Source organism: Dipodomys spectabilis, unplaced genomic scaffold (assembly GCF_019054845.1).
Source record: "Dipodomys spectabilis isolate Male_0828 unplaced genomic scaffold, ASM1905484v1 ptg000373l, whole genome shotgun sequence".
Lineage (NCBI taxonomy): Eukaryota > Metazoa > Chordata > Mammalia > Rodentia > Heteromyidae > Dipodomys > Dipodomys spectabilis.
The window spans coordinates 2,608,143-2,629,904 of record NW_024871050.1 but is presented as its reverse complement, the minus strand read 5'-3'; the positions used below and the strand labels follow the sequence as shown (position 1 = coordinate 2,629,904).

The 21,762-nt window shown below is 38.8% G+C and overlaps 1 protein-coding gene across 5 annotated transcripts in view; it reads right to left on the bottom strand.

The window, feature by feature from the left end:
• Positions 1-21,454, bottom strand: part of Carf (calcium responsive transcription factor) — a 69,144-nt gene extending 47,690 nt beyond the window's left edge. For 2 of the 5 annotated variants that reach the window (XR_006145302.1, XM_042667013.1), the window contains exons 1-4: positions 20,143-20,229; positions 16,320-16,487; positions 6,263-6,382; positions 4,765-4,806 (exon numbers count right to left, since the gene is read on the bottom strand). The gene's annotated coding sequence lies outside the window, so the exon portion shown is untranslated. Of the gene's footprint in view, positions 1-4,764; positions 4,807-6,262; positions 6,383-16,319; positions 16,488-20,142; positions 20,230-21,393 lie in introns of those variants that run through there. The other 3 variants (XM_042667014.1, XM_042667015.1, XM_042667016.1) reach the window with 3 other exon arrangements.
• Positions 21,455-21,762: the final 308 nt, after the last annotated feature.

The window sequence follows — 21,762 nt, the reverse complement described above, 5'->3', positions numbered from 1 at the left end:
TGCATATAAATTTTAATGCATATAAGTATTACTTTCCAGGTCCCTAAGTAGTTTGTATTACAGGCGTGAGCCATTGGCACCTCACCTAAAATTCTTTTAATTTTTGAGACAGTCTGGCCTTGAACTCACGATCCTCCTGCCTCAGGCTGGAGAGTGCAGAGAAAACAGGCATGTGCCACCACACCCAACATTATCAAAATTCTTGAATCATTGAATAACTAGTTTTCAAATATGAAAATTGGTTAAATGTATGCTGTTTTGGCTGAGAATGGAAAATGTTCCCATCTGAATCCCTCAAATTCCTGAGTTTCTGTTTTTGACTCTTCACCATCATTACCTCTGACTCTTAATGAACTATTACACTGCTCCATGCTGGCTTCATACACAATTCCATTTTCTCCTATTAGCTAATGACTGAAAGAGTTTAAATATCTGATCAACTAAAGCATGTAACATTTTTACTGAATGTTTTCCTAAACGAATAATTTATCTTCTCTACTATAGAACCTTAAACAACTTATGGTAAAATTATCTACTAATTAAACTTAATTTACTAATCAAACTTATGACATGAAAAGATAAGAAAATTAATATTTTTATTAATGTTGCAAAGTACATTCAAAGCAGATAAAAGATTAGGATTGTGTAGCTGTCTCATTCTATCATACATCCCTATATTAGCTCATTAAAATTGCTTCTGTGAGGCCAATAAATATGTGAATAAAGGCTTGCATCCCTGGACAAAAGGAAATGAAAATCAAAAGATAAGATTTCATTCATCTCATTCCAGTTATAATGGTTAGCATCAAGAACATACACAACAAATGCTGGTAAGGATGCCTGTGGGACAAGGAAAGAGGGTAGATATCTTTAAATACTACTGATAGAAATGTTAGTAAAATAACTATGGAAAACATATGAGGTTACTAAAAAAACAACTAAAAACAAGCCAGACACTGTTGGCTTATGCCTGTAATTCTAGCTGCTCAGGAGGCTGTGATTTGAAGATCCAGGTTTGAAGCCAGCCCAGGCAGGAAAGTCCTTGAGATGCTTACCTTCAATTAACCACTAAAGAGCCTAAAGTGGAGCTGTGGCTCAAGTGGTAGGGTGCTAGACTGGAGCATAAGAGCTCAGACCCTGAATTCAAGCCGCAGGACCAACATACACACATATACACACAAAAAGAAATGAAAAACAAAATTAAAAACAGAATAGAACTACCATATGATCCATTCTTGGGCATATATCAGAAGAACTATATGTCAAGATATAAAAGAGACACCTATAAACCCATTTATTATTAAATTAATAAAGCACTATTCAAAATAGCCAGTTATGGAAGCAATCTAGATGCTCTAAAGATGATAAATGGGTATGTGTTATGTACATATAATGTATATACCATGTGTATGTATACATACATATTGGAGTTTTATTCAGTCATAAAGAACAAAATCATGTCATTTTCAGGAAAATAGATATAATGTATACACCATGGGTATATATACATACATACACAGTGGAGTTTTATTCAGCCATAAAGAACAAATAATGTCATTTTCAGGAAAATAGGTAGAAGTGAAGATCATCATGTTAAGTGAAGTAAGCCTGGTTCAGAAGGACAAAGTATATATGTATACACTAGACAAACACATGCATACCAAACATATTCATAACTGTGGACTTGCTTAAGGGAGTGAAAAGGTTGAGGGAGAAGGAAGGAGAATTACGGGGGTTGAATAATATCAAAAATATCTGTGGCTATGTATGAAGATGGCATAGGGGGAATGAGGACAGAGTAATAGAGGGACTTCATCTGATTACAGTATAATATATGCATATGTGAAATACCACAATAAAATTTCTTCATATAATATACACTAAAGTAATGAATTACAGGAATCTAAAATAGGGTTTATTGGAGGTTTTTACCAGTGGGAAAGAGGAAAACAAATGGAGAGGGTAAAGGAGGGTTAATATGGTCAAAATATAATACAACCTGTTGAAACTGTTTTAAGAAGTGGGGAAAGAGGATGAGGAGTGGTATTAGAGGCAAATTTAATCAGGGAACATTGTATGCTTGGATAAAATATTACAATGAAACCTCCTTATACAACTAATAATATATGCTGATAAAAATGTGGATTTTTCTGGGTGCCGATGGCTCACACCTGTAATCCTAGCTACTCAGGAGGCTGAGATCTGAGGATTGTGGTTCAAAGCCAGCCCGGGCAGGAAAGTCTGTTAGACTTTCCTGAAAACCAGAAGTGGCGCTGTGGCTCAAGCAGTACAGCGCTTGCCTTGAGCTGAAAAGCACAGGGACAGTGCCCAAGCCCAGAGTTCAAGCCCCACAACCGACAAAAAAAAAAGTGGATTTTTAAAAATTTGCATTTATGTGATTACACACATTCAAATAATTCTAAATTACTCACCATACAATAATTTAATGCAAATAAAGGCGATTTATTGGGGGGGAAATGCTTGAACTCAGGGCCTTGCTTAACTTTTTCACGGAAGACAGGCACTTGAACCATACCTCTGCTTCCGATTTATTGCTGGGTAACTGGAGATAGAGTCTCTTGGAGTTGTCTGCTGGCTCCAAACCTTAGTCCTCAGATCTCAGCCTTATGAGCATAGGATGACATGTGTGAACCACCAACATCCAACTACAATGTTTTTGTTCATTAAGAACTCTTGACTAGTAAGTTCAAGGAAAAAAGTTCAAGGATTGAGATAGCTATAATAAGAGATTAACAATGATGATTAATAATAAAATAGAGGGCTGGGAAGATGGCTCAGTGGTAGAGCGCTTGCCTTGCATGCATGAGGCCCTGGGTTCGATTCCTCAGCACCACATAAGCAAAAAGAAAAAAGCCGGAAGTGGAGCTGTGGCTCAAGTGGTAGAGCGCTAGCCTTGAGCTGCAGAGCTGAGGGCAGTGCCCAGGCCCAGAGTTCAGGCCCACGACCAGACCCAAAAAAAAAAAAATAATAATAATAAAATAGAATTAAGAGCCAGGCACCAGTGGCTCATGCCTGTTAATCCTAGCTATTCAGGAGAATGAGATCTCAGGATTACAGTTCAAAGGCTGTCCAGGCAGGAAAGTCCATGAGACTCTCATCTCCAATTAATTACCAAAAAACTGGAAGTAATGCTGTGGTTCAAAGTGGTAGAGCACTAGCCTTGAGCAAAAAAGCTCAGGGACAGTGCCCAGGTCCTGAGTTCAAGCCCCATCACCAAACAACAACAACAACAAAAATAGAATTATGACAATACTTTTTCATAAAATTATCTATGACTCAAATTATTTCTTGAGTTTTTTTCTTTCATATTTCAGACTATGGTTGACCATAGGTAACTGAAACCACAAAATGTAAAGCTGAGGATAAGGAGGAACTATTACATACAATTCATATGATTAATGTATATTTCTAACACTTAATATTTCACTTGAAAAGCTGGGGGGAAAAAAGATATATATCTCTGAATGACTTGGGCCCAGTAATCTGTAGTTATTTAACTTTTAGGGCAATTTTGTTTTGTAACTCTGGTCTTTTTGTTGAATTTAGATAGATAGACAAACGACAGAGAGACGATATAACGTATCTATGTTATATGTTGTATATGCTATACATCTATGCTATACATTTATACATTTATCTATATTATATTTATCTACATACATATATAACATTTGAGAGTAAAAAATTTTCCTAAGAGAAAAATAAAAATAAATACAAATAAATAAAATTAAAAAAACTTCTACTAATGGCAATATGGCAGATTAGTTACTGTAGAAAATGAAGCTGACCTAAAACCAAAAAATTTATTTGATGGTTGGGCTCTGAGACAGGATTTAACAAAATCAAAGATTACCAACCAATTTCCATGCACACTCCCCCCATCAAAAAGAGTAAAAGCTAATAGAAATCATTAGCAAGACTAAAATACTTAGAAATAAATTTCAACATGGAAGTAAAATACTTGTATACTTCTATAAAGTAAAAAGACTTAACAGCTGGGTAGTGGTGGCTCACATCTGTAATCCTAGTTACTCAGGTGGCTAAAATCTGAGGATCTCAGTTCAAAACCAGCCGGGGCAGGAAAGTCTGTGAGATTGTTATCTCCAATTAACCACTAGAGAACTGAAAGTTGTGCTGTGGCTCAAAGTGGCAGAGTGCTAGCCTTGAACAAGAGTTCAGGGACAACGCCTAAGCACTTGAGTTCAAGCCTTATAACCAACATCCCCCCCCCCCCCCCCCCCCCGCAAAAAAAAGGACAACTGAAATAAATGGGAAAATATACTGTGCTCAGATACTATAAGACAGTTTTATGGTAATGACACTACTAAAATTAAGATATGTATCAAATGCCATCCCTATCATAATCCCATGGCCTTCTGTATAATAAAAAAAGCCAATCCTAAAATTCATATGGAATTCCAACAAACTCAGAATAATCAAATAATCCAAAAGAGGTAGAGAACTCATACTTCCATATTTCAAAACTTACAATAAAACTACAATCCTGGAAATGTGACTTAGTGATAGAGTGCTTTGCCTAGCATGCATGTAGCCCTGGGTTTGATTCCTCAATACCACAAAAATAGAAAAAGACAGAAGTGGCACTGTGGCTCAAGTGGTAGAGTTACCCTTGAGTAAAAGAATCTCAGGAACAGTGCCCAAGCCCTGAGTTTAAGCCCCAGGACTAGCGGGAAAAAAAAAAAAAAAAAGCTACATTAATCATGAGAACAGAGCTGGGGGTACCTAGTAGTAGAGGACTTGCAGTAGAGGGTTCAATCTCCAGTGCTGAAAAATAAATAAATAAATGAATTGATTTGTTATCCATACAATGGAATATTATTTAGCTATCAAAAGAAATAAATTATTGATACATGCAACAACATGGATGAGACTCAAAAACATGCTAAGTGATAGGAGCTAGACACAAAGGCCACATATCATTCAATTTATATAAAATATTTAAAATTAGTAAATCCATACATAGAAAAAGCAGTTAGGGAATGTCAAATTTCAGGGTAGTGGAAATGTCTGCATGTAGATATAGCAGTAACACTTGTGCAAGATTGTGAAAAGAAGAGCACAAATAAGTACTTGAGGAATAAAAGGGACTAACTACAAAAGTAGATATAACAAGGTTATCATGAACAAAGTTCTACAAACTATTCTCTAAACTGGACGCTGGTGACTCACACCTGTAATCCTAGATACTCAGGAGACTGAAATCTGAGGACTGCAATTCAAAGCCAGCCCAGGCAGGAAAGTCCATGAGACTCTTATCTCCAATAAACCACCAGAAAACTGGAAGTGGTGCTGTGTCTCAAGTGGTAGAACAGTCGCCTTGAACTGAAGAACTCAGGGACAATGCTCAGGCCCTGAGTTCAAGCTCCATGACCAACAAATAAACAAACAAACTATTCTCTAAAAAACTAAGTCATACTGCCTGAATAGGCATATACAGACATACATAAGTTGAATAAAATCTACCACAAAAAATAACAAGTGAAGGGCTGGGAAGGTGGCTCAGTGGTAGAGCGCTTGCCTTGCATGCATCAGGCCCTGGGTTCGATTCCTCAGCACCACATAAGCAAAAAGAAAAAAGCCGGAAGTGGCGCTGTGGCTCAAGTGGTAGAGTGCTAGCCTTGAGCTGAAGAGCTGAGGGACAGTGCCCAAGCCCAGAGTTCAGGCCCCACGACCGGACTTCCCCAAAAAAGAAAAAAAAACAAAACAAGTGAAGACACTACAAATATTTACAACACTACATATGCTTTTATGGTATAAAGAGGAGTTATCTCAACTGATGGTATGAGAATAACTTATCTAGACACAAAATTGATAGAGTAAGAAAGAAAACCTACAGCTAACTTCACTATATTAACTGTGTTTTTCTAGTTTTTTTTTTTTTTTTTTTTTTTATTTGATCCTCTGATACCTTCAGCCTTGCTGACCAGGGAAGGAACTGGATTAACCAATTCTAGAGATAGCATTCTTGTGAAATAACTCCTTTTCTAAAACAAATTCAAATACCAGGCTGCTCACTCAACTACCTTCTTTATTAGACTATCATCCTCTGGAACACTCTTTCTCCAGAACTATAATCCTAGGGCCAGGAACCAGTCAGTATACCCAAAGACCAAATAAATTGTTCAGACTAATCATTCCTAAACCTACTTATGAAGTATTATCCATTCTTTCTCTTAAAACCCACAATGAAGTTTCTTTCCCCTCTCTATCTACTACCAACCTTGGTGTTGTTTTGTGTGAGTCTTTGTGGTATATAACATGACCCTTCTTCTTGAGAATTGTGAGTAAAAAACTATTTTTTCAATGGCAATCTTCTCCGCATCTGTTGGTTTCACCATACCTGAATAGAAACAAAATCTGTCTTGAAACTGTCAATAACATATAAATCAAAAAACTCTAAATACAATCTTAGTGAACAAAATCTAGCACTGTATAGTAAAAAGTGCTATGTTGCATAAAAACTAAAATGCACTATTATATTATGTGCAACTAAGAAAGAAAAACAATGAGGAACAATGATATTTGCTTTCTTATTATTTGGAGTTTTATTTCATACTTTTTGAAAGACTCTTAAGTTTAAAAAAGTTTTATTGTATGAAACTCTTATACACATATAAAAAAAACCAAATACATCTATTAACTTATCACTTCATTTTAAGTGATTTCTTAGAATCACTTTTACTCAGCTACTAATGTCCATTTTATCTCTCTCTCTAAAAGAAAAAAAAAACATAGGTGGCAACAGGTGTAATATTTACATAAAATCTAGGATCTTACAATGGTTTATGCAACTATATTGAAAAATTCTAATTTGCAGAGGTATAGATGTGTTGTAAAATATGGCTGAAATCTGCCCTCTTCCATCCAAAACTCTTTCCCATGGCCATTAGATTTCAATGGATAAAAGAGTGTTCCCCCAATGTCTCTAAGTGGAAACATTTACTTTCCAAATTTAGAGCACCAGGTGTTGTAGTTCATATCAATAATCCCAGCACTAAGGAAGAATACATAGGAGGATCCAAGTTTGAGGCTAGCCTGAGCTTCAAAGCAAGTTCAAGCTATGTAACAAGATTCTGTCTTTAAAAATCAAAGGCTGCAACAATGAAATTCTCCTTATTCAGTTAGACACAGAGGCTCACCCTTATTTCTAGTTGCTTGAGGCTGAGATTAGGAAGATTACAATTTGAGGCCAGCCCAAGAAAAAGTTTATAAGACCCCTTTCTCAACTGGTAGCCTGGAATATTATCACATTTCTATCATCCAACCTTTGTGAGAAACTGAGATCACGGTTCCAAAGAAAAAGAATTTGTGAGATTCCATCTTAACAAAAAAAAAAACTGGGTATAGTGGCACATGCCTGTCATCTCAGCTATGGTAGTAAGTATAAAATATAAGGATCCTTGTCCTGGGCAAAAAGAAAGGCCCTATCTCAAAAATAACAGTATAGCTGGGCACTGGTGGCTCCTAGCTACTCAGGAGGCTGAGATCTGAGGATCATGGTTCGAAGCCATCCTAGGCAGCAAACTCTTTGTGACTCTTATCTCCAATAAACGATTCAAAAAAAAAAAAAAAAGCCAGAAGTTGCATTGTGGCTCAAGTGGCAGAGCACTCACCTTGAGCAAAAGAAACTCATGGACAGCACCTAGGCCCAGAATTTAAATTCCAGGAAAAAAATAAACAACAACAAAAATCAAAACACCACAGCTGGAGTGCTGGTGGCTCATGCCTGTAATCCTACCTAGCTACTCAGGAAGCTGAGATATGAGGACTGCAGTTTAAAGCCAACCCTGGGCAGGAATGCCCGTGAGACTCTTATCTCCAATCAGCCACCAGAAAACCAGAAGTGGCACTGTGGCTCAAGTGCTAGAGTGCCTGCCTTTAGCTGAAGAGCTGAGGGACAGCACCCAGGCCCAGAGTTCAAGCCCCGAGTTCAACAGACAAAAAAAAAAAAAAAAATACATAAAAAGAATTAAAGGAGTAGCTCAAAGGTAGAGCACCTGTCTAACCTGCTAGTAACCCAGAGAATAGCCTAAAAGAAGAGCACCTGTCTAGTAACCCAGAGTTCAAACTCTGGTACTGCAAAAAACAGGAAATAAAACATGGGCTACAAATGTAGCTCAGTGGTACAGCACTTATCTAGCACATGTAAGTCTCAGGGTTCAATCCCCAGTACTAGGGGAAAATGGTTTGATACTGGTGCTTTTATTGTTATGGGCAAAGACACTGACATTGCTGCACCAGCTGTTTGGGGAAGAGAGATTATAAAGAACACACTATTTATGAAATATATTAACTTTAGAGTAGAAAAATGTGGTGAAATGTGCACTCTAGAATCACTAATGTAATTACTAACACATTAGTTGTTAAAGCAACAAAAGCTTCAAAAGCTAAAGTTAAAATTCATTTGATAAGCCAGGTGCCAGTGGCTTAAGGCTATAACCCTAGCTGCGCAGGAAGCTGAGATTTGAGAACCAAGGTTTGAAGCCAGCCCAGACAAGAAAGTCTGTGAAACTCTTGCCTTGATTAGCCACTAAAAAACCGGATGTGGAGCTGTGGCTCAACTGGTAGAGCACTAGCCCTGAGTGATAAAGCTCATAGACAGCACTCAGGTCTTGAGTTTGAGCCCCAGTACACGCAAAAAATTTAATTTGATAAAATTCAATATTAAGTATATTAATGAAAGGAAGTATAGTTTAAGAGAATTGTGTATGTTTAAATTCCTGTCTAATACAAGACCTTTTATATAAAACCATTGTTTTTTTTGAGGATTATAAAAAATAACAACAAAGAACACCAGACTGGGAATGTGGCTTAGTGTTAGAGTGCTTGTCTAGCATGCATGAAGCCCTGGGTTCAATTCCTTAGTACCACATAAACAGAAAAAGCCGGTTATCTTTTTCCCTCCTTTTAAGAAATGCATTTCTCTGACTCTTCAGATGTTTGGAAATCTTACCATGGTAATTGGCATCTGTTAGTCTCAGCTAAGTATTAGGTGCTATCTTTTTTGTTTGGTAGCCATCTAGGGATATCTTCCTCATCTTCTAGTTCCCATGGGAGAGGAAAAGCTCACAGTGCTCTAATAGTTGAAACAAATGGTTCTCATCAAACTCTGAGAACTTTGTCTCTCCAAGGAAAAGCCAGTTTGTTAACACAGGTGGTCTCCCCCACTTCCATGATAAAGTTACAATGACCTGATTCTTCAGGTCCTTTTGTTAATTAGTGTTTATCTAGAAAATATGCATGTTTGGGTTGTTTCTGTTTGTTGGAACAAAGGAGTAGGATTCCTTTCTGTCTTTTCAATCTCTTAGTGGGTTGCCTGTGATGCATTCTGATTTATGTTTATTTGATAATAAAAATGTTTTTTTTCCTTAAAAAAAAAAAAAAAAAAAAAACAGAAAAAGCCGGAAGTGGTCCTGTGGCTCAAGTGGTAGAGTGCTAGCCTTGAGGAAAGGACACTCAAGGACAGTGCCCAGGCCCTGAGTGCAAGCCCCAGAAATAGAAAAAAAAAATGACAACAACAAAAACCTAGATTACCGCAGAAATACAGAAGAACTTTCTTTTTCTTTTCTTTTCTTTTTTTTTTTTTTTTTGGTGGATGGTCATGGAGCTTAAACTCAACCTGAGTGCTGCCCCTGAGCATTTTCACTTAAGGCTACCACTCTACTACCTTGAGCCACAGCGCCACTTCCAGTTTTCTAGTGGTTGACTGGAGTGTCTCAGGGACTTTCCTGCCTAGGCTGGCTTCAAACAGCAATTCTCAGACCTCAGCCTCCTGAGTAGCTAGGATTATAGGTGTGGGCCACCGGTGCCCTGCAAGACTTTTTTTTTTATTTCAAAAATATGATTCTAAAATTCATATGGAAATGTAGCTTAGTGGTAAAGGGTCTACCTAGCATGGTTAATGCCCTAACTTCAATCCGCAACACAGAAAAAAGAAAAAAATGTAAATTTTATATGGAAATGCAAAGGTTAAAATAGTCAAAACAAGCTGGGTGCCAGTGGCTCATTCCTGTAATCCTAGCTATTCAGGAGGCTGAGATCTGAGGATAACAGTTTGAAGCCTGCCCAGGCAGGAAAGTCTAAGAGACTCATTCCCAATTAACCACCAGAAAACAGAAGTCGAGCTGTGGCTCAAAGTAGTAGAGTACTAGCCTTAAGCAAGAAAGCTCAGGAACATATAAAAGGAAACTTAAAATGGATCAGAGACTATAAATATAACCATAAAATTTCTAGAAGGAAACACAGGAGAAAATCTGTATAACCTTGGGCTTGAAAAGATGACAAAGATGATCTCCCTGATTCGTAGATGTCAAAACTCAAATGCAAGGAGATATGACAAAGTAAACAGGACTCAAGACACAAAAGAGCAGGGCAGTGGTTCATGCCTGTAATCCTAGCTACTCAGGAGGCTGAGATCTGAGGATCTCGGTTCAAAGCCAGCCCGGGCACAAAAGTCCATGAGACTCTTATCTCCAATAAATCACTCAGAAAGCCAGAAGTAGCCCCACAGCTCAAGTGTTAGAGCGCTAGCCTTGAGCTGAAGAGCTCAAGGACAGCACACAGGACCAGATCCAAGCCTCATGACCGACAGAAAGAAGGAAGGAAAGAAAAGAAAGGAAGGAAGGAAAGAAGGAAGGAAGGAAGGAAGCAAGCAAGCAAGCAAGCAAGGAAGCAAGCAAGGAAGCAAGGACCTCTTCTTAATTTGTCGTATCATTTCTAGATGACTCCACGTCCTTGACCTCATATACTGAATATACATGTGCATATTTGAGAGAAGATAGAAAGGCACAGAATCAGAGGGAAACAGGAAAAAATACAGCAGAGGGGCCCATCAACTGCACTGGACATTGATGAAAGTGAACTAAGCAACTCAACGGCAGCAATGGGAGGGAGGGAATGAGAGAGAAAGAGGGAATAGCTTACACGAAGCAAAAGGAAAGAAATGTACATTATCACCTGATTTGGAAAAAATAGCTGTAGTGTCAAAGTTTGTAGAGACTATAAGGTTTACAGACAATGACAATGTGCCTCATGTATTTGTAACTTTAACTAAGTATCACTATCCCACAAAAGTATGAATTTTGTGAAATTTATGTAATCACTTAATCTCAATAAAGAAAAAAAAAGAAAAGATGACTGCCTGTATAAATAGCAAGCTTTAAAGCTTGATAGTGGTAACATAGTTTTTGTTTTTTTAATTTATTATTATTATAATTATTGTCAGTCGTGGGGCTTGAACTTTGGGCCTAGGCACTGTCCCTCAGCTCTTCAGCTCAAGGCTAGCACTCTACCACTTAAGCCACAGTGCCACTTCCGGTTTTCTGGCGGTTTACTGGCGATAAGAGGATCACAGCTTTTCTTGCCCACGCTGGCTTTGAGCCACAATCCTCAGATCTCAGCCTTCTGAGTAGCTAGGATTGCAGGTGTGAGCCACTGGCACCCGGCTTGGTCACATAATTTTTATCCTAAAATTCTATAGACAAATAAAATAACTAGACTGTTTAGCAATTGTTAAACTGTTTTTTCTAAATTTTAACCACACTTATTCTAAATCATTTGTAATCAGTTCTTTAGGGCTTTAAATCAGGGCCGGGGTGCTGTTCCTCAGCTTTGCTTGTTCAAGGTTAGTTCTCTACCTCTTGAGTCACAGCTCTACTTCCTGCTTTTTTGTGTGTGATTAATTAAAGACAAGAGCTTCATGACTTTGGACTTTTTTGCCCACTTCCAACAGTGATAGATCTCAGCCTCCTGAGTCACTAGTATTACAGGTACTTGGCTGTGGTGTTTTTTTGTTGTTTTCTGAGCCAGTCCTTGAGCTTAAAACTCAAGGCCTGAGTGTTATCCTTTAACCTTTTTTGCTCAAGGCTAGCAGTCTACCACTAGAGCACAGCTCCACTTCTGGCTTACCTAATGGCTAAATGGAGATAAGAGTCTTACAGACTTTCAAGCTTAGGCTGGCTTTGAACCTTGATCCTCAGGTATCAGCCTTCTGAGTAGCTGGGATTATAGTTGTGAGTCACCAACACCTAGCTCAGTTTTAAACCTTTTCTGAAACATTTGCAATTGGGCTCTTATAAGGACTTATTTCTCAAATGAATTTGAGTTTAAGTATTTGCTTTTGTTGGTTTTGTTTTGTATTTTCCTTATAAAACTTTGTAACTGCTGTCTATTAACATTCTGCAGAAGTACAACTTCCAACAATAACAACCTGAGATATTAGGACATCAAATACAAAATGAACAAAATTAAACTTAAAAATGGGTTCCAAGTAATCCAAGCCTAAGCGTCACTTTTTCTATACCTCTCTCTATGTTGCTTATGTTTGGCCAAAAGAGGTCTTATTGACACTGACTCCCACCTAATCAGTCTGCTACTCCCCACTCCAATATAGGAATCAGTGCATAGCTTCAGAAAAAGAAAATTGTTCAGAGGTAGACAATTCCAGAAAAAATTCTTAAGATCAGAGAGGAAGTTACCAAATTCCAAATAGAGTCTCTTGTGTCAGTCCTTCTGACAGTTTGAAAATAAATGGTTCCTAAGCATGGTTACTTGAAGCTAAAATCCATGCTGGTCTATCTTCTAACTGAATAGAAACTTATACCCTAGCCTTTCTATCACCATCTATATAGCTACAGAAAATGAAAAAAAAAAAGTCCCAGATGTTTTTCCCTATATATGGACATTTATAACCTCTTAAAAAAAAAACAAAAGGGTGCCAGGCACCAGTGGTTCACATCTGTAATCCTAGCTACTCAGGAGATCTGAGGATTACAGTTCAAAGCCAGCCACGCAGGAAAATCTGTGAGACCCTTATCTTCAATAAACTACTCAGAAACCAGAAGTGGCACTGTGGCTCAAGTGGTAGAGCACTAGCCTTGAGCACAAAGAGGCTGAGGGACAGTGCCCAGGTCCTGAGTTCAAGACTCAGGACTGGCAAACAAAACAAAACAAAACAAAATAAAACAAAAAACAAACACCAACCAAGAGGGCTATCTAATTTATACTTCTGTTAATAGTCTTTGAAATTCCATCAGACATAGGGATAAGAATAGGAGAAATTATTTCTTCTTCCCTGAACTTTATAAAAATCTGTCACCAGCCAGACGATGTGGCTCAGGCCTGTAATCCTAGCTACTCAAGGGGCTAAGATCTGAGGACTGTGGTTCAAAACCAGCCTGGGCAGGAAAGTCCATGATACTCTTATCTCCAATTAACCACCAGAAAACTGGAAGTAGTGCTATGACTCAAGTGGTAGAGGGCTTGTGTTGAGCTGAAGAGCTTAGGGACAGCACCCAGGCCCAGAGTTCAAGCCCCATAAGACAAATAAATAAATAAATTACAACACTATTTACATAACATATACACAGAGAAGGGGAGAGAGAGGAGAGTGAGGAAAAACTGCTTAGGTAGAAAATCTAATAAAATTTACACAGGAAGAGCCATCAAGGAAAAACCTCCACAATTTTCATAAAAGAAATCAAATACCTAAGTAAATGGAGAAGTCTATGTATAGGTAGACTCAATATTAAGATGTCACTTCTTCCCAACTCCATCTACAGATCCAACTTAATACCATTCAAAATACCTTATATTATACATATTAAAAAATCATTCTAAAGTTTATGTAAATAAAAGATCCAGAATAGGGGCTGGGAAGGTGGCTCAGTGGTAGAGCGCTTGCCTTACATGCCTGAGGCCCTGGGTTTCATTCCTCAGCACCAAATAAGCAAAAAGAAAAAAGCCGGAAGTGGCGCTGTGGCTCAAGTGGTAGAGCACTAGCCTTGAGCTGAAGAGCTGAGGGACAGTACCCAGGCCCAGAGTTTAGGTCCCACGACCGGACCCAAAAAAATTTAAAAAATTAAAATAAAATAAAATAAAATAAAAAAGATCCAGAATAGCTAGCACAATACTAAAAGCAATGCCAGAGGACTAACACAACCTGAACTTTAAGACTAGACTATTTAATAATGACAATGTGATAATTTTAAAAGATTAGTCCAGCTGGGTTCCAGTGACTCATGCCTGTAATCCTAGCTACTCAGGAGGCTGAGCTGTGAGGATGACAGTTCAAAGCCTGTGCAGGCAGGAAAGTCTATGAAACTCATCTCCAATTAACCACCAGGAAACTGAAAGTGGTGCTGTAACTCAAAGTGTTAGAGTGCTAGTTTTGAGTGGAAAAAGATCGGAGATAGTGCTCAGGCTCTGAGTTCAAGCCCCATGACAAAAAAAAAAATTAGGTCAGCAAATCAATAAAATCTAGAAAATGGATCCTAGACACAGATCCACAGATATATTATGAATTGATCTTTGATAAAGGAACAAATGCAATTCAATGGAGAAATGACAGTGTAGTTTGTTTTTAACAAACGTTGCTAGAATAAATGAACACTGACATGAAGCAAAGTCAACTTTGATAGACAATATATATTTCAAAAAATTAACTCAAAATGGATCAAAGATATAAGTGTAATATACAAAATTGTAAAATTACTAGAGGATATTATAGGAGAAAAACCAGATGACCTTGGATATGGCAATGACTATCTTTAAATACTTGTACAAACAGGTTTCAATTCAACATGTCAATTTATGTGTGCAATGCATCTTGATCAGTTTTGCTCCTTATTTAATTTTTTTTTTTGTCCATCATGTGGCTTGAACTCTGGGCTTGGGCGCTGTCCTTACACTCTTTAACTCAAGACAAGTACTCTACTGCTTGAGCCACAGCGCCACTTCCAGTTTTCTAGTGGTTTATTGGAGATAAGAGTCTCAAGGACTTTCCTGCCCAGGCTGCCCTTGAACTGTGATCCTCATATCTCAGCCTCCTGAGTAGCTAGGAGTACAGGTGTGAGTCACTGGCGCCCAGCTAGAGTTGCCCCTTCTATTACCCTCCCCTCTCATCTATCCCAACCCCCCCTGTCCTCAAGTTTCCTATAGTTCTACTGTACATATGTACATTGAGTATAAGACTAAATTTACCTTCCTTACTCTGTTCCCTCCCTTTAACCCTTACCTTTTCCAATAAGACATGTTTCAGCTTCCTGGTATTCACTTTGTCAAACTGTCTGTTAATTGACTAAAGGTGCTAAAACATGGATATCCACCCCTTCTGTTTTTTTTTTTTGTTGTTTTTTGTTTTTGGTCTGTCGTGGGGCTTGAACTCTGAGGCCTGGGCACTGTCCCTCAACTCTTTAGCTCAAGGCTAGTGCTCTACCACTTGAGCCACAGCACCACTTCTGTCTTTTTTCTGTTTGTGTGGTGCTGAGGAATCAAACCCAGGGCCTCATGCATGCAAGACAAGCGCTCTACTACTGAGCCCCCTTCCCAGCCCCAATCCACCCTTTCTTACACCATACTTTGGTCAGTCTGATGGTATAACTATTCATTCAGTGCTGTATGTGTTTTCATATATATTTTAGATTTAACTTCCACATACGAGGAAAACTGTGCCCTTTGACAATGAGTTTTCAAACAAAATACTAGAGTTATATTCCATGAAAGATTTAACTGATAAGCTAGACTTCACTAAAATTAAAAAAATGACTGCTCTCTGTAATGGCAAAATCAAAGGAAGGAGAATATCAGCCAAGACTGGGACAAAGTACTTGCAAAAGACATATAAAGGACTCAGCAGTCCCAAGCTAGAGGCTACAGTGAAGAGAGCAGGATGTACATCCTAGGGCAGTAAACCAGTAAAGGGGTAGGAAGGATGTTGATGGAGAGAGATTGCCAACCATAAATCACCTCTGACAGAAAGAAAATTTGATGTTGTTATAGAAATATAGCCTTTTGTGGCTATAGAACAAAAATATTATTTAGTAGTTTCTACAATTTGTAGCAAAAGTATTATTCCTTCATCCCTCTTTTCTTTTATCAATTTGCATTACTTTCTTCAATCCTCAGAATTGCAAAATACTTAAAATACCCAATTTTCCCCATCTATCCTTAATGTCAGTACATGCTATAAAGTTGTTAAGAATAAAAATATTAGTATATCATCAAGGTATAAAATGTTCTTCTCCACTGGTAACAATAAATAGAACAAAGAACCTATATACAAAAATAATTTTACTTTTAAACTAATATGTAGTAGACAAGTTACCTTTTATCAAGCTATTACTTTCAGTTAATGAGAAATAAAATTAAGATTTCAATAACTAACATCGTGCTATATACCAACAATCCCAGCACTCATGAGGCTGAGGTAGAGAAGGCTCAAGAATCTGAGGCCAGCTGGGGCTAGATAGCGTGACAGTATCAAAACGTTAAAAAGTTACCTTCAAGTAATGGCTGAAGTTTAAATCCCAGGTCTCAACATTCTATTACCCCCATAAATGCCCTTTTTGTTCATTGCAGTTCTTCATCTTCAGGGTACTGAGTCATAATAATTGTTGCAGTTTCATTAACACAAAAGCTGTAACTATATCTTCACAGTTGCATTTTATCTGTAACAAAAAGGTATATAAATGTACATTTTACATTTGCACACATAAATAAAACTATTTCATTGTGCTAGTTTTATTACAAACCAGCTATTTCTAGTCTCACATGACAGAATCAACAATCAATTCAGTTAAGAGAAGAAAAGACTATCGAGGTAGGTTACTTAATCATCATGTGCCAGTTTCCTTCTCTAAAATTAGGTATTTGGACTGTTGTTACAACTCAAATTCTACAACTACCACAGAAACAAAAATATTTATAGAAAGTAACATTTTCCTCCTCATTAGGCATATTTTCTTGTTGGGCATCTTTTGGAACCACAAGAAGCTTGTAAATAAAAACTTCCATCCCTATGCCTACAAACCCCGATCCTACAACTGACAAATGTATTCTTAAGCAAGAATCTTTAGAATTAGTTAAAAAGGAACACAAAGAAAGAATATATACAGAATCTAGATAGTTAATAATAATTAACCACTTTTTTTCTGACAAATCGCTGTCTAGAATGTTTTATATCATGTTATAAAGGGAGGTTTCATCCTTTATAAAAAAAAATGAAGGGCTGGGAAGGTGGCTCAGTGGTAGAGTGCTTGCCTTGCATGCCTGAGGCCCTGGGTTCGATTCCTCAGCACCACATAAGCAAAAAGAAAAAAGCCGGAAGTGGCGCTGTGGCTCAAGTGGTAGAGCGCTAGCCTTGAGCTGAAGAGCTGAGGGACAGCGCCCAGGCCCAGAGTTCAGGCCCCACGACCGGACCCAAAAAATTAAAAAAAAAAAAAAAAATGAAGATTCAGGTGGGTTGGGGGAAGGTTTTTTAAATGAAGATTAAAAAGGAACTGTAAAACTAGTGCTTCGTTGCTTTTACTGTTACATATAGAAACAGTAAACACAGAGAAAAAGAAAGTCCAAGCTGAATTCACTGTCATTTCTTTTTTTTTTAAATTTTTAATTTTATTGTCAAGGTGATGTACAGAGGAGTTACAGTTACATACATAAAGTGGTGAGTACGTTTCTTCACTGCCATGTCTGTAAAGGATCATACCGCAACTATGAGTTTGTTCAACAGTAATTATATTTATTCATAACTTTATAGATTTCTTTCTTCATCTGATTATGTTGAATGTCCTGCAAATCCTTCCTAGAAACTGCTCTGTAATCTCGGTTTCTAACCATTTCTTATTCTGTATGTACATACTTTTCACCTCTGCTCTTTGAAAGCTTTACAAATTACTTCATTTCTACAATGATGACATATAAACCCACAGTGATCTTATTGCTTATGGATAAATTAAAACTGTCCAGTACAATGGTACCTTACCCTTGAGTCTAAGCCCCAAGTGGATGCCTGGAACCATCGACAGTACAGAAACAGATATACTGTCCTTTTTACTACACATACAAGCCAATTATAAAGCTTAATTCATCAACAAGGCAGAATAACATGTTAAAAACAACAGCAATAGCCAGGCACTGGTGGCTCACTCCTGTGATCTTACTATTCAGGAGACTGAGATCTGAGGATCATGGTTCAAAGCTATCCCAGGCAGGAAAGTCTGTGAGACTCTTATCTCCAATTAATCAGCAGAAAAAGCCAGAAGTGGCTCTATGGCTCAAGTGGTAGAGTGCTAGACTCAAGCAAAAAGGAGCCCAGGGACAGCACCCACATCCAGATTTTATACCTCAAGACAGACAAAAAACAAAACAAACAAACAAACAAAAACAGTAATAAGTTAGAACTACTGTGACAAATTCTACATTGAAAGCTATATATCTGAAGCTCTCTCAAAACAGCTTATTGTACCGTAGATCTTACAATCTGGTATTATCTTCAGTATATATCCTTTTCCTTTCATTAAGAACTTTTACTTTTTCATTTAAGCACTTTACAGCTTCTCTTTGTCATAAATGCATTGCCAGCATTGCTACTCTTGAAGTTAGAGGAACACAAGTGATGTGATACTGATCTGATAACGAACAGCACCACCAAGTAGCAAACAAGTAAGTACCAATAGTGGATATCCTCTCAGCACAGAAGGATGATTCATATCCAAGGCAGGGTGGAGCAAGAGATTATGCTATTCAGAAAGTCATACAATTTGAAACTCAGGAATTTTCCATGTAATATTGGCAGCATACAACTAAAACTGAGGAAAGTAATATTGTAGACAAGGGAGATCTAGTGTAATTTTCGTACTTTAGGTTCAGATTCAAAACCAAGTAGAGGCATAAAAACAAAATAAAACAAAACATAACCAGCCAGGTATATTAATTCCTTTAATTCCAGCTCCAGGATGAGAAGGAAGGAGCATCGTGAGTTCAAAACCAGCTTGTATTATATATTATCTTAAAAATGGAGGGGTAGGGAAGTTTAAAGGAAGAGTGCTTGAGAGTTCGACTAACATGAACAAAGCCCTGTTTTTTAATCTTTCCAACCAAGAGGAGATGGATAGGCGGCCAGGGAGAAGAAAAAAAAGGACTCCATTTATTATGCCATTACACACAGAAGTATATATGCATACATGCATATATATACATATTAGACATAAATCTATTATTCATACTGTGGGTCTACAGATAAGAATGTAAACTCATGAGGATACATTTTCCACAGGAAATGATAAAGAACCAAAAATTTATGCCAGAAGTAGTGGTATATGCTGTAATTCCAGCCACTTGAAAGGTGATAGAGGAAGAGCTAGAGGTCAAGCTGGGGGAAAGTGGTACGCTCTATGTAAAAAAATAAATTAAAAGCAAGAGGACTGAAAGGCATGGCTCCAGTGATAAAATACTAACAAGCCTGAGGCTGAGTTCAATCCCACTACTGTCCCTTCAAGAAAGTCTAACTAAACTTATGACAACCACTCAAAAGTAAAAGCATTATTTATCCTAAGTACTCAATGAAGGCTACATCAAACAAGTCACATAAATCACTGTTGAACGCACACAAAACATGACACTAGGTGTTCAACAAGGACCAACTGGAACTGGAGGTGTGGCTCAAGTGGTAGTGTCAGCCTTGAGTGAGAGCCAAGAATAAGGCCCTGATTTCAAGCTTCAGTACCTACACACACAGTAAAACAAAAACTTTACTAATTTTTCTTTAAAGGTCCACACAAGTTCAAGTAAAATATTGTATGTATTTTAGTTAATTCAAGACTTGCTTTGCAAATCTGTCTTATCTTCTTAAGCAGACTCTATATGGAAGCTTTGCATCTACCTATATTTCTATTCAAATTAAGATCAACCTATATTGACTCTATTAGGTATTGCATATTATATATATATTCCTTTCTTGGTGCCAATATTGAGGCTTGAACTGAGGGCCTGGACACTGTCCCATAGCTTTTCCACTCAAGACTGGCTCTCTACCACTTGAGCTACAGCTCCACTTCTGACTTTTTTCTGGTTATTTGGCGTAGCTAGGCTTTGAACGGAGATCCTCAGATCTCAGCCTCCTGAATAGACAGGGCTGCAGGCATGAGCCACTGGTGCCCAACCCAGATACTGTAGTTTCTTAATTTGATAAATTTCAAATAAAAATTCAAATAAGAATTTCAAATACATTTTCAAAAGCGATTTTAACCAATGTTATCCATAAATATGGATTCAATTAAGGTGTTCAAGTTTCAGACGCCCTAAAGTTAAAATGTAAATCCTTACATTTAATGATATATTTAAGAGGCCATAAGTGACTTTTCTGGGACTTTGAGGACGGAAGTTTTCTCATTTCATTCCTCCTAGTCTCCCTTACTTGTTCACGTTGGTAAAGATTCTAGTTTCTTGTGATAACTATTTACGATGCTAATAACATTTATGAAGAGCTTCTTATGTGGCATTTAATTTTCAGTTGATGAAAGCGTAGCCCAGAGGTTAAGTAGCAGAGGTTCTCAGGCAGTCTGGTTCTAGGCATGCATTCTACAAGTTGAGTAACGTGAAAACAGTAATGCTTTCGTTGGCATTGTTAAGATTTTTCTTTCGTTTCCAATCGTTAAAATCATTTCTAATTTTTCTAAAGATGTCTTAAATAGTAGGCATCCAATTCATTGTAGTACATCTTTAAGAAACATTTAAAAAAGATAAGCTTTAGGTATCTTCATCTGCACCTGCAACTATTATGCCCGTACATTTTGCGATCCAGTTCACCCTGATTCTAAACTGCTGTCTCTTGAAGACCCTCCCCCTCTTGGAGCTTCTTTGGGCGAACGCCTTAAACTGTGCCTTTGGGACCTAGTTATTATCTCCATCCATCCTCCTTTAGGAAACCGACCACACTGCACTCTAATATTAATTATCGGGCCCACTGAGACCCAGGCGGCCTTTGAGTAACTTCGAGACAAAAAGCCAAAAGCAAAGAGGCAGGTAGGGAAGGACGATTTCTCCTCTTCTAAACATGAAGTACAAAACGGCTCAGAAGGGGGGCCAGGACCCGCAAAGACGAGGCGCCGCGGAGCCGCCCAGGGCGCGCCGCCGCCCGGGGTCCAGGTTCTTCCTGGAGGTGGTGGCGCGTTCACGGGCTCCGCAACCCTCAACACACACTCAGCCTCCTCCTCTAGCCGGCCAGCCCGGCTTCCGTGAGCCCTACCCCGGGGCAGGCCGGGGCAAAGGCCCGGCCATGGAGGGCCCCGAACAGGCCCCACGGAAGGCGAGGTGCCGTCCGCTCCGGCGGCGACGAGGCCGGGGGCGGCCGGCGGCTCCCAGCCCCGACGGCTCCCGGCCCCCGCGGGTCAGGAGGTGACGGGAAGAGGCGGGAGGGAGAAAAGGGGGGTTGGGAGGGAGAGTCCCGCATGTCGGCACAGGCAGCTCTGCCAAACCTCCAGCTCCCCCAGCCCAATCGCCGCCGAGAGCCCCACGAGGCGAGGAGGGAAGTCCGCCGGAGCAGAGGGGAGAAAATTCAAAACGAGTCTACTCAACCTCGTCTTGGCTCCGAGGCCCTGCCGTGGAGACCAGCGCACTGCGCAGGCTCACTGCTCCCGGAGGGGCGGGGCAGTCCAGTGGGGAAGGACCACCTTCGGCCACCGTCGCCCGGTCCCTTCCGATTCGTTCTCTTCTCGTATTTCCGCCCTTCGGGATCTGAAAGCCTGAAACAACAGGTGAGAAGCCAGGTTGTGCTTGTGAATATGAATGGCAAAGAAACAGAGCGAGACTTTAGTCAGTCAAAGCTGAACGCGGAGGCAATCTGAAGTCAGGAGGATTTAATGCAAGCCGTTGAGCAAAAAGACTGCATTTCCCAGCGGTCAGAGCGCCGAGACGCGCTGCTTTCTGGGGGTTGTAGTACAGAGG